This window comes from Podarcis bocagei, assembly GCF_964188305.1.
Source record: "Podarcis bocagei genome assembly, chromosome: 5".
NCBI classification, from domain to species: Eukaryota; Metazoa; Chordata; class Lepidosauria; order Squamata; family Lacertidae; genus Podarcis; species Podarcis bocagei.
In genome coordinates, this window is record NC_138129.1 from 23230828 (window position 1) to 23246385 (window position 15558).

Consider the following 15558-nt stretch of genomic DNA (forward strand, 5'->3'; position numbering starts at 1 on the left):
TCCTTTTCTAATGGTTGTTTAGTCATTCCAAACCCTCAATTGCCCAAGCGCCTGGTAATAGTGCACAGCTGCAGAGGCAGATATATCCAGGAAGAGGGTATTGTAAGTAGTATGATTATAGCCTTCCTAAATCTTATACTTTAGTTATTATCAAAATCCAATAATTGTCATGCAGACAACACAAAGGTATGATTCAACAGACACAATCCTCCTGTTTAGCAGATTTAATATATCCGCCCCAATCCTAGGTGATAATCTAAAGTGGTTATAGGGATAAGGAATTTGAGTTGTAATGGAAATGCCAGTTTGCCATTATCATTGTTTTGACCCCAGGGCGCACATGAAGAATTACGACTTGGTTTTATGCTGGGGGTGACTAACCCTTAGTTTAGGGAGCTGATTTGTCCACCCACCCCAAATTTTCTGCCACCACCAAGACCATGCCAATTTTGGTGGTGGTGGGTGGGGGGAAGCACCTTCTCCCCAGCCATCAGACTGATCATTTGATGAGTGTAAAGGGGGGGGATAACTTCTTATATCTGTCTGAATTAGCTGAAGAGGCAGACATCTTCATGTGTGCATGCAGAAGAAGAAGAAGAAGAGTTTGGATTTGATATCCCGCTTTATCACTACCTGAAGGAGTCTCAAAGCGGCTAACATTCTCCTTTCCCTTCCTCCCACACAACAAACACTCTGTGAGGTGAGTGGGGCTGAGAGACTTCAGAGAAGTGTGACCAGCCCAAGGTCACCCAGCAGCTGCATGTGGAGGAGCGGAGACACGAACCCGGTTCACCAGATTACGAGTCTACTGCTCTTAACCACTACACCACACTGGCAGAAATGCAAAGTGGTCACAACCACAGCCAACATGCATCTCCAGGGGTTGGCCAAGAGGCTATGCATCCCTTGGGCCAAGAAAGGTTAGCCCTCCCTGTTTTATAAAGTGCCCGTCAGTGTTCATTATGCAATTTACCCAGATAATTCAGGGCCCTCTGCCACACCACCATGTGCCTATCTACACGTGACATAAGAAAAGCCACAACATACCCTGCCCCTGGCAGCCCTCTTAGCTCTTCTTGGGGTCTTCTCATCAGAGGAGAAACTCCACGAGCCCCATGCCATTGTTCCAGATGGAGTCAATGCTCTGGCTGCTGTGCAAAGGATCAGGAGGTTCTGTCCTGACTGGGAACAGATTGAGCAGGAACATTATAGTAGCTGTGACTGACATCCATAATGGGAAGACGCAAAGCTTATTTGACAGGCTCCTCTGCTTTTTGTAAAGCCTCCCAGCTGGATCCTCTTTTGCAAAGGTTCTCAAAGCAAAGGATGCAGCGGCAAACAGAGCTGCTTGGCAGGGGGTTGGACTCGATGGCCCTTGTGGTCTCTTCCAACTCTATGATTCTATGATTCTAGGATTTCTGTGTATTGTCCAGATGAGCTTCTGTTGTCCCAGTTTGGCAGAGAATATTAAATCAAGTAGTCACAGCTGAGAAGCTTTTTAAGGAGGCTGCACTACCAGAACTTGGATGGTAGTGCCCTATTAACATGTTTGCGAATGCCCCTGGAATACAGAGTGAAGTATGCTGATATAGTGATTGTTAAAATGCACTATTTTTAGGCTCCTGTTCAGATGGAACCTTGAATGGTTGGAAGCCAGTCGAGCTGGCTGGGTGCTGATGGCTCCTTCACACATTAATCTGTACACAGAATGAATGTCTAACAGCTGCTTGGATTTGCACAATACAATGGTACCTCGGGTTACGGATGCTTCAGGTTACACACTCTGCTAACCCAGAAATAGTACCTCAGGTTAAGAACTTTGCTTCAGGATGAGAACAGAAATCATGCTCTGACGACGTGGCAGCAGCAGGAGGCCCCATTAGCTAAAGTGGTACCTCAGGTTAAGAACAGTTTCAGGTTAAGAACGAACCTCCAGAACGAATTAAGTACTTAACCCGAGGTACCACTGTAGTTCCTCATTTGGTCTATGCCAGTTGCCTGTCCACCAGGTGGTTTAAGGGGGAGAAGCTGTTTAGGCTTGCCAGTCTTGAGGATGCTGAATTGGTGCATCTGATACATGATAAATTATTTCCCCAGAAGTTCCTTTGCAGGTCTCCTCTCTAAATTCTGCCCTTTTTAGCTTTGGCCATATTCAGCTGGCAGCGCTGCAGTGGAATAACAACATCTGGCCACAGGGAGTCAGAGTTGCTTCACACAGATGGAAATTAAACTCTTGGCAACAAATGTTTCATTCACATGCATTAGCCTTTCCAGAAAATCAGGATTTTTTGTTAAATCACCAACGGCTTGTGCAAAGAATGGAAGAAGCATTTTAAAAGATACTCTGCCTTTTTGTGAAGGGCCCCATGGGGGTTCCTGATTAACATCTACAATTCCCCCCTCCCAATAGTCTTCTGTGCAAACTTTTCCATTAGTCATCAGCCAGAGAGGGTGAATAAATGAGTTCATTGGAAGAAAGGGCACAGGCACTGAATAAATCTACTCCAAGTCACATTTATCATACACAACTAATACCTTTTAGGGAAATGGTCTAGGTAAACATTAATCTCAGTAAAGGATAGAACCTGGATCAAATGGTAGGCTATGGGGGGGGGGAATGTTCCACAATCATCAGTGATTGACTATATCACAAGCATGACTTGTGGTGTACTTAGCTGACAGGTTACAACCAGGGATGGATGAATCTCCATATCTCTCTCTCTCTCTCTCTCTCTCTCTCTCTCTCTCTCTCTCTCTCTCTCACACACACACACACACACACACACACACAATTTTTTGACTCTTAAGTTAGTCTGCCGCATTTTCACATCACTTCAGTTTTTTCTTTTTAAAAAGTCTGCACAAAAATGCCTTTTCATATGTCTTGTTCCTCATTTGCATTTTTTTCTATCCAGTTTGAATTTCTGCAAGCAATTTCCAATAATAATAATAATAATAATAATAATAATAATAATAATAATAATAATAATATAGTTTTGTACATTATTTTCATGAATATATGGCATTTTGTATGTTATTCTCTCTCTCTCTCTCTCTCTCTCTCTCTCTCTCTCTCTCTCTCACACACACACACACACACACACACACACTGCACACTTCTTGACTGGAAAACTGCATCACAGCACTTGGAGAAGTGTGAATTTCAAAGCATAGCTGTGCTTTGGTTCACAAAGTGCAAATTAGGATTGTTAGAACTTCTGAATATGACTAATTCACCCTGAACCAAAATGCTTTAAAACCCAGTGGTCTTGGTCCAGAGATGTTTGAGTACCTACTGCTGTTTTCCCAAGAGTTGCTCCTCTCCCCCAAGAGAGGCTGCCTGAGGACAGCTGCACCCTTTATGTGTCAAACTCAGTGGTGTGTTTAACACAAAAACCACATAAAGTGAAGATGACACATAAAGGCCAGAGAACCCTGGCAGCAGTATCCATGGGCAGGATGGCAAGTACGGAGCTTTTTCGGTAGAATCATGGAAGACAGCTGCTTTATATCAAGCTAAGCCAAGACGATTAATGCATCTAGCTCAGTATTGTCCAAACTGATGGGCAGCAGCTCTGCTGGGTTATTTTCCAGCCCTACTTAGAGATGTCTAGGTCAGCCAAATGTCCTCCTGCAAGGGACAGTTTACTGTTTGAAGGGTTCTTAATCCAAGTTCAGTGTAAAGAGCCATCCAAAGGGAGAGCAGGGACCCATCAAGCGTTTTGATCCACAAGCTTAACATGAGTCAACAGGGAGATTGTCAGGGACTGGGCAGAGGAGGAATGGTGGAGACTGCCTCCCCAGTCTGACCCTTCCAGAGAAGAGGAAGGCAGTCTAGAATTACAACAGGGATTTGAGGGAGGTCACAGCTCAGAGGCAGATGAGGGGGAAAGTTGGGAAATAATGGGAGAGGAGGAAGAGGAAGAGGAAGCCCCGGGGATGACAACAGCTGATGGACACTGTGTCTTTAGAAAGCCTTCTAGACCCCCCTTCCTCCCAGAACCCAGCAAGCCTTGAAAGTAGGAGAGCAAAGAGCTCAAAGGCAGAGGGTGCTTGTCAGTAGGGATGATGAATGAGGGAGTGGGAGAGACAGAGGGGGTGGAGATTCACTCAGGACAATGTCATTATCAAAGATGCTGTGTTCCAAAGACTCTCTCTGTGAATATTGAATAAAAAGTGGATGGTAAGAAACATTCCATGTCTTTGTACTTTCCTGGGCAACCAGCCATGGGAGTTGCTGGCATCCACCTGACAGTGATGCAGCAGCAAAAGAAAGCTCATGCTATTCTAGGCTACATCAGCAGAAATATAGGGTCCCAATCAAGGGAAGTAATAGTGCCACTGTATTCTGCTCTGGTCAGACCACACCTGGAATACTGTGTCCAGTTCTGGGCACCACAATTTAAGAAGGATATTGACAAGCTGGAACATGTGCAGAGGAGGGAAACCCAGATAATCAAGGGTCTGGAAACAAGCCTTATGAGGAATGGTTGAAGGAGCTGGGTATGGTTAGCCTGGAAAAGAGGAGACTGAAAGGAGATATGATAGCCACCTTCAAATATATCAAAATGCACATTTCTATCAGCAATGTAGGGTGAGCGGTGAAAGAAGTAGGATATTGGGATTGGAGTGAGCTGTGTGGGGATGGGGAGGGAGGAATTTTGGGTGAGCTGTGAGTGCATGAAGATTGGCAACAGGTCGGGGGTTAGCAGGTAGAAGGAGTGTTGAAGGAGCTGTAAGGGGTTGGGTAAGACATAAATGGTGGGGGTTGGTTGGTAAGGGAGATGGGGCAAGCAGCTGTAGCCCCTATTTATATATTATAGTTATGAATTTACATTTTAATCAGCACATGCACATTTTAAGCAAACCCATGCCCTCTTTTTTTGGTGATGCTTCTTCTTCTTCTTCCCTACCTCTACCACATTCGCCTCCTCCATCACTACCTTTTCTTCCGCTATTGCATAAGCGGTCACCCTAGAGATGTCAAGAATTGAACTTGGCACTGTCTGCATGCTAGGCATGTGCTCTCCCACTGCGCTGAAGCCCTTTCCTCACCTTCATAGAGGAGGGATCAAGTAGAACAAAATAAGTATCTGTCTCGCATACATACACTAGCCTTTAAAAATCCATCTAGCCTCATGGTTTGTGCAACATCCTGTAGCAATATGGTCCCTATCTTAAAGATGCATTGTTTTGAACCAGCTGTTTCAGTGAATGATCCATGCAGGCTGGATCTTGGATTGGTGGATATTTAACGCTTTTTCACTCTGTTGAAGTTATTCATATTCTATTGGGAACCCACCAGGAATTGCTTATATGCTTTTTTAGAAAAAGAAATAATATTGATTCATTTTGCTCTTTTGAAACTGACCTTGATGCATCTTTTTGTCTGTGGGGATGTTTAGCAGCCTGGTTTTGTGAGACTTCCATCCCCTAATGGCAGAGCGGCTGGGTTTCAAGTCTAACCTGAAGTCAAATACTTGGACCTGCAAACCTTATTCCCTTATCCAAAGGTGTTGGGCGCTGGCTGCTCTTGCCCACTAATGATGAGCTAGAAATATTCTGAATGTGTTCAGAATTACTTTCTTCATGCTATCACTGTTTCAGGAGCTGACATTTAAAACACTTCCTGGGGCTCAGCCGTGTCAAGTTCTGCCTCTGATAATTCCCTGTGAGTTGCTTTTTTTTTTTTTTTAATTGCCTGGGATGCTTGGTGGTGGTGTGGAAGCAAGAATGAAGGAAGATTTATGTCCAAAGAAATTGCAAAGGAAATTGCTCTGAACAAAAATGTCACAGCAGGACAGAGTATGTGAGCAAAGAGAACAGTAATTCATTAACAAAAAAAAACGTATTGAATAAAGTTGAGCAGCATTCTAATTCAAAACCACAAGCCTGGAACACACATTTGACAGGGAAATGGTTCCACACAGGGGTGAAGGAAGGCATCGGGACACCCGGGGCGGGCGTCACGATGTAGGGCGCATGTGCGACGTTGCTACGTACAACACATGTGCTGTAGGTAGCGACACTGCACATGGCTGTATATCGGTTTGCCGCCAGTGCCACTGCAGCGCCGTACGGACGGTGCCGGGATCCCTCCATCACCACTGTAGCCACGAACACGGCTGTAGCAGCGCCAGAGGGATCCGGGCACCGTCCATACGGCACTGGCGGCAAAGCACTATACAGTGCATGTGTGGCATCACTACGTACAGCGCATGCATGCGATGCCGCACATGTGCTGTACTTAGCAGTTTGCTGCCAGTGCCGGAATCCTTTGCTCTGCTGCTTGAGCTGCCACAAGCCCCCGCGGGGTGAATTCTTGTCACCCCCGCAGGCATGGAACCCAGGGCATACCGCCCCCGCCCCTCCATTGCGACCCCACTGGTTCCACAGAGGTGAAATCTTGATAATTTCTAGTACTCCTGCTAAATTGTACTAATGGAATAGCCTTCACTGTGACAAGAGCAATATTCATTCACAATAGCCTTCTACTGTATGGACTGAATCAGAGATGGAATACCTATGCCTCCCCCTCCCTCCCTTGCAATCTGCTGTCAACTGCACCTTCCATACAAACCCCCACACCATGAAACCCCTCCCTGTTGGCTTACCTGATAGCAGCTGTGGGAAGGTCTCAGCGGAGGTGTTGGTGCAAAACTTCCCTCCCTGTCATCTGGAACACTGTGCCAATCACCCGGGAGCCTGGGAAATGAAATTTTCCCAGGTCACCTTAATTCTCATGACATCAGTCCCCTTGGGCACAGAGATGGAGGTGAGCTTTGATGCAGTTCACATTTAAAGGCAGATCTACCTAATTCACACTTGGCCGAAATACACAGCCATCCTGAGTATTCGCACATCTTTGAATTCTCAGCGCAGTTCTCCAGCCAATAAATGTCCACAAAAGTACATATACTAGGGTAAAGTGTGAATAAAAATGCATATATTGCTGAAAATAACATGCAGAAATGCATCCTATTAGAATAAGAGGATTTAGGGGAGAGCAACTGGTTTGTCCACACTGGGCATTGAGCAGAGAGGGAGCCACAAAAATGATGTGAAACAGAAGGAGAGAAGTGGGGGGGGGGCATCAAATTTTAGTGTTGCACAGGGAACTTCTGAAATTTGAAAGCCACAAATCTGCCACTGCTATTAGGGAAGCCGCTTTGCAAAATTCACACAAAGTTGCTAATGAATTTTCATGAACACTTAATTCCCCCCCCCCCACACACACACACAATGTGGGAATGGGGAGAACCGAACTTCTGATTGGAGAAATGAGATCTAGAGAGATTTTCCCATCCCCAGTAGTGTGTGCGTGAAACCACTGCTGTACAGCCATTCCACGCCCTCTGCCATGCACCTGAAAGGATGCTAAATCATGAGAAAGGGCCCTTCCTAAGATGCATGATGGGGCAAGAATGGTCCATGATCAGGACAGGATCTCTGCTGCCTTCTCATGGCAGTAAAACCTTTTTTTAATAATAAAAAGAGGGGTGTTTACAAAGCAAAGAGAAGCCACTGCAATTGCCTTACAACAGCCTGCCCTTGAAACTGCCTGTAAATTCTTTTTAAAATTCTTTAGTTCTCCCCTCTTCAGGTTTTCCACCTCCCTTTCTATTCTCCCCATCTCAAGCCTGCAAATATGTCAAAAGAACTAGTTAACAATCCATTCCTCTTCCCTGGGAATTGCATGAGAGCTCAGCACTCTTGACAAACTACACTTCCCAATTTCATACTTGTCTTTGTCTAAATCCCCACAAGAAGTACCCAATAAAACAATTTCTATGGCAACTGCAGGCAGCATGATTCTGGTGAAAGAAACTGGGGTGTTATTTGGGAGGGGGGGTTGGAGCAGTTGTGGGGTGCAAGGAGATTGCTGTTCCTTTGGGGAGGGTTGACCAGACTTTTCACCTACCTCTGCTGCATTTTTCTTCCAATTTGCTTGGCCTGTACATTGGCAAATGCATAGCTACTTCAAATGTATTAATTCCAAATGAATGGAAAATTGAAACAAATGGGGTCTGTCATGTTCATTTGTCACTAGTAAAGAAACACATGCCAGAGTTACAAATGAGTTTCAAATGTCACCTTTGTGACTCAGTCAGTGACCTTAGTTTCCTCCTAGAGCAGAGACAGTTTATGTGGGATGTAAGGAGTGAAGGAAAGAGAATGTGGAAAGTGAAATTAACCCTGAAAGATAACCAGGCGGTTCTTTGTGATGACTCGAGAGCAGAGATGCACCACTGGCTTGCCTGGAACACCTGGCTACACAGGTGTCCTGATAAAGACCATCTGCAAGTAGATGCTCATGCATTGTCACCCATCAAGTGTCCACAGCAATACATAGGGGCATGCAGGCTCCCTTGCTACAGACATGACATGGGGTGCAATGGAGGAGGTGGGATGAACATGCTTTTTCCTCTTGCACAATTCTCACAGAGAGTTTGTGAATGACTAAAGAGGGCTTTGAGTGTTTTCCTCTGCTGCTCTGTGGGTGGCGCTGTGGTCTAAACGACTGAGCCTCTTGGGCTTGCCAATTAGAAGGTAAACTCCCGTTGCTCTGTCCCAGCTCCTGCCCACCCAGCAGTTCGAAAGCATGCCAGTGCAAGTAGATAAATAGGTACCGCTGCGGCGGGAAGGTAAACAGCATTTCCATGCGCTCTGGTTCCTGTTGTGCCAGAAGAGGTTTAGGCATGCTGGCTACATGACCCGGAAAGCTGTCTGTGGACAAACGCTGGCTCCTCCGGCCTGAAAGCCAGCCCATAGCCGCAACCCCATAGTCACCTTTGACTGGACTTAACCATCCAGAGGTCCTTTAACTTTTTTTTACCTTTCTTTGTCTTTGTTCCAAAACAGTCCCCACTCAGTCACCTATTTACCATCCCTTTGAATATTTCCAGGCCATTCCTCACTAGTCCCATACCTGTCCTATTCTTTTGTGCTTACTGTGTTATTTGCAGTTGGGGGGCATGCTTGGGGGAGGGGTAGGGGTTAGATGAGCCACTAAAGGGGTCCAGGAAGTGATGTCTCTATTTGGGAGCCTACGCAGGGACTGATGGGTCATAGCACCCTTCCAAATAGTGGTTCTGAAGGGATTATCCTGATTTGATGTATGTCGTAAGATGACCATTGATCAAAGGTCGGCCCAGCCGAGTGACCAATCAGAAGGCAAGCTGGCTGATTCTGGATACATACCCAATGCCTTTGCCAAAGCCTGCTCCACTGGCCTCTGTCCATAGAGTGATGCTAGTTTCAATGCAGCAGTTCAGAGCTCTCTGTCCCACCCATGGCAAGTGGTGAATGTGGACAGCTTTTGCCTGTCCCTTTTCTCCCAACACACACTTCTGCTCCTTCCATTGCGAGTAATGGGGCTGCAGATTTTCTGGTGGTTATGTATGTGTGCCAGGAATATTTTCTTCACTTCATCAAAGCTGATAGCCTGTGTGTTGGTGTTTGAAGAAGTGTGCATATCCAATGCATGCATGCATGCACTTTTAGCATGCCATTTCAACGCACCTATAAAATGGAGCCCTTTCCATTTGGCTGAAATTTGACAGGTGAAAAAAAAAAATCTCTTGGAGAGATAGCAGACTATCTGAATATTTTGTGCCAGTTGGATGGAAATCACAGAAGTTGCAGGCAGCAGAAGAGCATCTGGGTCCCCCACTGAAAGGCATAGGAAACAAATGGAATGACAGAAATGAATAAAAATGAATGCGATTTGAATTAATAACTAAATGAATGGGGTTTTCATCATGAAAATTAATGGTACAGCTAAAACTTTTTTTCTTTCTTTCACTTCCTTAACACAACTTGAAGTTTCCTGTTCTGTCTTCTTGAAAGTAAATACTGTGAGGCTGCAAAGAAACTTCCCGTTATAAAAGGAAGTGCAGAACGTAAATAATATACAAGCCATAAAAAGCATCAATAGCAATGTTGGTCCACGGCAGAAGAAAATAAATAAGGACATTGCAGAAAGCCAATATGTTTGTTAGAACTGGAGAAAATGAAACAGGGAACAAACTTTCAAAAGGCTTTTTCAAACATTTGGGAATACTTCTCGGAATTATTTGAGGGAATGATATATTATATATTCGATTAATGTATTCTTTCTTTCTCTCTGCCACCACTATGATGATTGATGTCTAAGATAGGTCTGAAAGACTACACAAATATGATACAGAACTGATAAAGTATTATGCTGTTTTTAAATGGGAGTATGGGAAATTGTTTCCGGCCAGTGCTTTTTTTCTGGGGGGATGCAGGGGTACACATACCCCTAAACATTTTATGAATCTTTGTACTTTTGTCCATTTATTCTTCCCAATTTGAAGTATAAAATGGTGATTTTTTTGAGTCAAAATGAGAGTACCCCTAAACATTTTTTAAAGAAAAAAAGCACTGTTTCTGGCAAACCTCAATTATAGTCACCGAAATAAGTTTTTTTTAGTAGACTGACAGCATTGTCTCTACTGTAGAAATGGCCATTGTGTGGCCTTCCAGTGTTGAATAATAATAATAATAATAATAATAATAATAATAATAATAATAATAATAATTTGTACCCCGCCCATCTGGCTGGGTTTCCCCAGCCACTCTGGGCGGCTTCCATAGAAACCAAAAATACACTAAAATATCACACATTAAAAACTTCCCTGAACAGGGCTGCCTTAAGATGGCTTCTGAATGTCAGGTAGTTATTTATCTCTTTGACATCTGATGGGAGGGCGTTCCACAGGGCGGGCGCCACTACCGAGAAGGCCCTCTGCCTGGTTCCCTGTAGCTTTGCTTCTCGCAATGAGGGAACCGCCAGAAGGCGCTCAGCGCTGGACCTCAGCGTCCGGGCAGAACGATGGGGGTGGAGACGCTCCTTCAGGTATACTGGGCCGAGGCCGTTTAGGGCTTTAAAGGTCAACACCAGCACTTTGAATTGTGCTCGGAAACGTACTGGGAGTCAATGTAGGTCTTTCAAGACCGGTGTTATGTGGTCTCGGCGGCCGCCCCCAATCACCAGTCTAGCTGCCGCATTCTGGATTAGTTGTAGTTTCCGAGTCACCTTCAAAGGTAGCCCCACGTAGAGCGCATTGCAGTAGTCCAAGTGGGAGATAACTAGAGCATGCACCACTCTGGCGAGACAGTCCGCGGGCAGGTAGGGTCTCAGCCTGCGTACCAGGTGGAGTTGGTAGACAGTTGCCCTGGATACAGAATTGACCTGCGCCTCCATGGACAGCTGTGAGTCCAAAATGACTCCCAGGCTGCACCTGGTCCTTCAGGGGCACAGTTACCATATTCAGGACCAGGGAGTCCTCCACACCAGCCTGCCCCCTGTCCCCCAAAAACAGTACTTCTGTCTTGTCAGGATTCAACTTCAATCCATTAGCCGCCATCCATCCTCCAACCGCCTCCAGGCACTCACACAGGACCTTCACCGCCTTCACTGGTTCTGATTTGAAAGAGAGGTAGAGCTGGGTATCATCTGCATATTGATGGACACCCAGTCCAAACCCCCTGATGATCTCTTCCAGCGGCTTCATATAGATGTTAAAAAGCATGGGGGAGAGGACGGAACCCTGAGGCACCCCACAAGTGAGAGCCCAGGGGTCTGAACACTCATCCCCCACCACCTATAGCTTCCATTATTCCTGACCTCTGGCCATGTTGGCTGCACCTCATGGAAGTTGGAACCCATTTGAAGAGTCATCCTTTGGGGATTTATAATGAATTGAAAAAGTGTTGAAAAACACATTTATTAAAAAAACAGAAGCCTTTTTACTTGGTATAATGTGGGAGTCAGATAGCCACGGCAGAGGCTTGTAATATTGCAGGGTGCTCCCTGACCTCGGCTGACCAGCACTCTGAGCTTTACAATGTATTGGAATGCATGACCTCATATGGAGTTATGTTCCCCCCCCCCTCTGGGCAGTGTAACCCTATATCGTTTGTGGGTGGGTTAAAGCCTTGACCGGATGTAGGTAACGTGAGACATTGGAATGCAGCCATGCGGCTGGAGAGGAACAAAGGGTAATAAGAAATAAACGGACTGGAGGAAGAGGAGAAGCATGATTGAGCTGCCCTCCGTCTATGGAAAGATTTCTAGCTTCTGTGTCTTTATTTTATGCTTAAAAAGCACCATTTGTAACGGCGGGCTCCGACAAGTGGTGCCCCGTGTGAGGCTAACTTAAAAGAAGAGGCTAACTTAAAGAAAAGAGGCAAACTTGAAGAAAACAGTCTGAGGCAGACTAAGAGGATTTTAAAAGAAACTGTGAGAGGATTTTCGATCCAAGCAGTTGTCAGCTTCCTACTCTGGCTGGCAGCATCCACGGCTCAGCCACTCTCGAACTATAAGAACAGTGTTGTTGAATAAGACTTTTAGGGGTGAAAATTATCATAAGATATGGAGGAATAATATTTTTGTACAAGATATGATTATGTTTACCAGTTTATTGCATGCTTCTAAATGTTGGTTATGTATGCACATGCCACCCTTTTGAGAGTCATTCAGGCATAATGCTTCATGATGTGCCTGTCAATGGATCTTTTCAATTTACAAATATTATATCCCCTAAGCAATCTTTTTGGCCCCCAGTACACTTGACCCTCCATGAGCCTGCACCCATTTATTTTCAAATTAAGGAGGGGAAAGAGTCATGGGGCATATATCCAAACTGTCAATATACATTGAATTTCACTTTTAATAGCTCTTGTTCTCTTACAGGAACATACAATGACCAATCTCAGTGTTATAGAAGTGACACCAGTGCATGGCTAATAAACTAGAAAAGAAGCCTACCATGCAGCTTGGAATCAGAATTCTTATATTCTTGGCTTCCGGATGGAAGTTGGCTTCGACATTTATTGATCTTAGTGATCATTATAGTAGTTATTTGCATTATTTTGTGTTGCTGTATACAATGTATTCTTTCTATAATCTCTATATGTACTGCATGGTTCTCCAGTCCGCGGCCCGCTTCCGGTCTCACATGAGTCGCTTATCGCTCTCAATATAACCGTATTGGTACTGATTAATTAAATAAAGAAAGAGGGCATGTGGGAGTCAGATAGCCACGGCAGAGGCTTGTAATATTGCAGGGTGCTCCCTGACCTCGGCTGACCAGCACTCTGAGCTTTACAATGTATTGGAATGCATGACCTCATATGGAGTTATGTTCCCCCCCCCTCTGGGCAGTGTAACCCTATATCGTTTGTGGGTGGGTTAAAGCCTTGACCGGATGTAGGTAACGGATGTAGGTAACGTGAGACATTGGAATGCAGCCATGCGGCTGGAGAGGAACAAAGGGTAATAAGAAATAAACGGACTGGAGGAAGAGGAGAAGCATGATTGAGCTGCCCTCCGTCTATGGAAATATTGCTGGCTTCTGTGTCTTTATTTTATGCTTAAAAAGCACCATTTGTAACGGCGGGCTCCGACAGTATAATGCGGGGTGAAATCCCCAAAAAGGACGTTACTTTTTTTCTGTTAGCGAAGAATGGGAAGAAACAAGATTTACCAACTATCGAAGAATGGCAGATGAAGATGATGGACTATATGGAACTTCCCGAACTGACCGGGAGACTCTGAGACCAGAGAGAAGAGACGGTGGAAGAAAACTGGAAGAAGTTTAAGGAATATTTGAAAAAAATATGTAAATATTTAAACCTTAGAATAGCTTTGGAAGTGGATATAGGCTATAGGGTTAGAAGTAGAAGATACGGTATTTTAAAATAGTATTATTTGTAAGTGATAAAATGTGAAGTTATTTTAAGTGTGATTAAAAAAAAAGATGGTTAGAAATTATGATATATGTAAACTGCTAAGGTAAAGGTAAAGGGACCCCTGACCATTACGTCCAGTCGTGGCCGACTCTGGGGACTTTATTGGCTGAGGGAGCCGGTGTACAGCCGGCGTACAGCTTCCAGGTCATGTGGCCAGCATGACTAAGCCACTTCTGGCGAACCAGAGCAGTGCACGGAAACGCTGGTTACCTTCCCGCCAGAGCGGTACCTATTTATCTACTTGCACGTTGGCGTGCTTTCAAACTGCTAGGTTGGCAGGAGCAGGGACTGAACAACGGGAGCTCACCCCATCACGGTGATTTGAACCGCCGACCTTCTGATTGGCAAGTCCTAGACTTTGTGGTTTAACCCACAGCAAAGATGAAGTAAAATGAAAATCAGATAGGTGGGACTTGGGGAAGCCCACTTAACAATGTTTAGAAAAATGAGGATATAACAAGAATTTGTTCGTATTGTTTGTCTTTTCTGTTTGTGTTTTTTATTTGTGTTATAAAATGACTAAAAAATTGGGGGGGGGGATGAAGAGTCACCCTTTGGATGGGGGTCGGGGAGCCTTACTCAGGGCTATGACTGGCAGTCTGATAATGCTTTTTTCCTATTATTTCTTAATGAAGGGTAGCAGAGTCAGAGGCAGGAATGTGAGTCAGAGGTAGGAGACAATGGGTTGGAGAGAAGACAGGAGGTGTCATTAAGGGAAGTAGAATCTCTGTATCTATTCCTCCCAAACACAGATGAAGCATTATGAAAACTAGATGTCCTTCTTTTCAAGCTGATAGAGAAGCACAGAAATGTCCCACCCTATGGTCTATGGCTTTAACACAGGGATGGAGATGGGTAACCTTTGGCCCTCTAGATTATGATGGACTACAATTCCCAGCAGCCCCAGCTAGTACTGCCAACAGCCAGGAATGTTGGGAGTTGGAGACCAACAACATCTGGGAGCCTGCTTTAGAATAATAAAATCATAGAACAGAAAAACCGCTTAAAGGGCATTTATCCTGAGATTATGATGTTGCTTGCACAAGATGCCTTGAAGGGAATAGGATCTGCACAAGAGCCATTGAATCTTAGAGCTGGAAGAGACTCAAGAGTCATCTAGCCCAAGCCCCGGCAATGTAAGAATCTCAGCTTAAGCATCCAAAGGTACTGGGAAATAACCAAGAGCTTCTTTTCAAAACAGCTAAAGAAGTGCAGATTCAATTTTTTTCCAAGAGTAGAAGTCTGAATACATGGCAACAATCTTTTAAAATGCAGTCCGTCATAGGAATGCAGCAAGCCTAAACCCACTTACTTGGGAGTAAGCCCCATTTGAATTATGGTGCTGGAGGAGACTCTTGAGAGTTCCATGGACTGCAAGAAGATCAAACCTCTCCATTCTGAAGGAAATCAGCCCTGAGTATTGGAGCCTTAGCTTCAGATTCTGAAGCTAAGGCTCCAATACTTTGGCCACCTCATGAGAAGAGAAGACTCCCTGGAAAAGCCCCTGATGTTGGGGAAAATGGAGGGCACAAGGAGAAGGGGATGACAGAGGATGAGATGGTTGGACAGTGTTCTTGAAGCTACCAGCATGAGTTTGAGTTTGACCAAACTGCAGGAGGCAGTGGAAGACAGGAGTGCCTGGCGTGCTCTGGTCCATGGGGTCACGAAGAGTCGGACACAACTAAATGACTAAACAACAACAACAAGCCCCATTTAATTCAATTGGGTTTACTTCTGAGTAGACACAGGATTGCACTATAGCTGAGTTTTCCATCCCAG

The 15558-nt window shown here is 44.9% G+C and overlaps 1 long non-coding RNA gene across 1 annotated transcript in view; it reads left to right on the top strand.

The window, feature by feature from the left end:
- LOC308588438 overlaps window positions 1-15558 on the top strand; it is a 243543-nt gene that overhangs the window by 115360 nt on the left and 112625 nt on the right. Inside the window, exon 2 of the long non-coding RNA XR_014008764.1 lies at window positions 10700-11155. This is a non-coding gene — a long non-coding RNA (uncharacterized lncRNA). The remainder of the gene's footprint in view (window positions 1-10699; window positions 11156-15558) is intronic.